The sequence below is a fragment of the Acipenser ruthenus genome, unplaced genomic scaffold (assembly GCF_902713425.1).
Source record: "Acipenser ruthenus unplaced genomic scaffold, fAciRut3.2 maternal haplotype, whole genome shotgun sequence".
Classification (NCBI taxonomy): domain Eukaryota; kingdom Metazoa; phylum Chordata; class Actinopteri; order Acipenseriformes; family Acipenseridae; genus Acipenser; species Acipenser ruthenus.
The window spans coordinates 30,001-32,500 of NW_026708135.1; positions in this window are offsets into that span (position 1 = coordinate 30,001).

The window sequence follows — 2,500 nt, forward strand, 5'->3', positions numbered from 1 at the left end:
ACAATATATCCGAGCATCTTGTTGGCCTTTTTTATTGCTTCCTCACATTGTCTCGATGAAGACATTTCTGAGTCAACATAAACTCCTAGGTCTTTTTCATAGATCCCTTCTTCAATTTCAGTATCTCCCATATGATATTTATAATGCCCATTTGTATTGCCTGTGTGCAATACGTTACACTTTTCTCTATTAAAATGTAATTTGCCACGTGTCTGCCAAGTTCTGAATGCTGTCTAGATCATTTTGAATGACCTTTGCTGCTACAACAGTGTTTGCCGCCACTCCTATTTTTGTGTCGTCTGCAAATTTAACAAGCTTGCTTACTATACCAGAATCTAAATCATGAATGTAGATTAGGAATAGCAGAGGACCTAATAGTGATCCCTGAGGTACACCCCTGGCTACCTCACTACATTTTGAGGTTTCTCCTCTATTTAGTACTTTCTGTTTTCTACATGTTAACCACTCCCTAATCCATGTGCATGCATTTCCTTGAATCCCTACTGCATTCAGTTTGAGAATTAATGTTGAAAGGGAGGGAAGATCTTCTCCACAGAAGATTCTCCCAGCCTTTCAACTTTTTTCAAAAACAATACAATTAAAAAAGGCATCAGTGTTTAATTTCCAGACGATTTTAAACTCGCAGCACATTTGAAATGACCATTGGAACAGTATTTCTTAAAAAAATGTGTATATATTAAATATTTTTAAATAAACTATTTTATATATTTCTTTTCTCAAACAGTTTCCCAGTTTTTAATCATTTGAAACTGGTACTGTCTTCAACATGACTGTTCCTAATGAATTAGCCATTCTCCTTGCATTATGCTGTTGGACTTTTGAATGACAAATGTTCGTTTTGAAAAGTAAATGTTGAAAAACAGGGAAGATCTTCTCCACAGATTAATTACAAATACAAAACAGAAAATAATTGATTGCATAAGTATTCACCCCCTTGAGTCAATATTTGGTAGAGGCACCTTTGGCAGCAATTACAGCCATGAGTCTATTTGGATAAGTCTCTACCAGCTTTGCACATCTGGACACTGCTATTTTTGCCCATTCTTCTTTGCAAAATTGCTCAAGCTCCGTCAAGTTGGATGGGGACCTTTGGTGAACAGCAATTTTCAACTCTTTCCACATATTCTCAATTGGATTGAGGTCCGGGCTTTGACTGGGCCACTCCAGGACATTGACCTTTTTGTTTTTAAGCCACTCCAGTGTGCCTTTGGCTGTATGTTTGGGGTCATTGTCCTGCTGGAAGATGAATCTTCTCCAAGTCCCAGGTCTCTTGCAGACTTCAGCAGGTTTTCCTTCAGGATTTCTCTGTACTTTGCCGCATCCATTTTGCCCTCTATCTTCACGAGCTTTCCAGGCCCTGACGCAGAGAAGCATCCCCATAGCATGATGCTGCCACCACCATGCTTCACGGTAGGGATGGTGTTCTCAGGATGATGTACGGTGTTAGGCTTGCGCCAAACATAGCGCTTAGCGTTGTGGCCAAAAAGCTCTATTCTGGTCTCATCAGGCCATAGAATCTTCTTCCACTTGGTCTCAGAGTCTCCCACATGCCTTCTGGGAAACTCTAGCCGAGATTTGATGCGAGTTCTTTTCAACAATGGCTTTCTTTTTGCCACTCTCCCATAAAGGCCAGTTTTGTGAAGCACCCGGGCTATTGTTGCCATATGCACAGTGTCTCCCAGCTCAGCCGTGGAACACTGTAACTCCTTTAGAGTTGCCATAGGCCTCTTGGTGGCCTCCCTGACTAGTGCCCTATACGCCCGGATACTCCGTTTTTGAGGACGGCCTGTTCTAGACAGATTCACAGTTGTGCCATATTCTCTCCATTTCTTAATAATGGACTTTACTGTGCTCTGAGAGGATATTCAATGCCTTGGAAATGTTCTTATATCCTACCCCTGATTGGTGCTTTTGAAGAACCTTATTCCGGATTTGCTTTGAATGTTCCTTCACCTTCATGATGTAGTTTTTGTTAGGAAATGTACTAACCAACTGTGGGACCTCCCAGAGACAGGTGTATTTAACCTGAAATCATGTGAAACACCTTAATTGCACACAGGTGGACTCCATTCAACTAATTATGTGACTTCTAAAGACAATTGGTTGCACCAGAGCTTATTTAGGTGTGTCATAGCAAAGGGGGTGAATACTTATGCAATCAATTATTTTCTGTTTTATATTTGTAATTAATTTAGAACAAGTTGTAGATTTTATTTTTCACTTTGACATTATGGACTTTTCTTGTGTTGATCAGTGGCAAAAACTCCCAATTAAATCCATTTTGATTCCATGTTGTAACACAATGAAATGTGGAAAAGTCCAAGGGGGGTGAATACTTTTGAGAGCCACTGTATTTCTTAGCAGACACCCTTATCCAGGACGACTTACAATTGTTACAAGATATCACATTATTTTTACATACAATTATATTATTTTTCTACATACAATTACCCATTTATACAGTTGGATTGTTACTGGA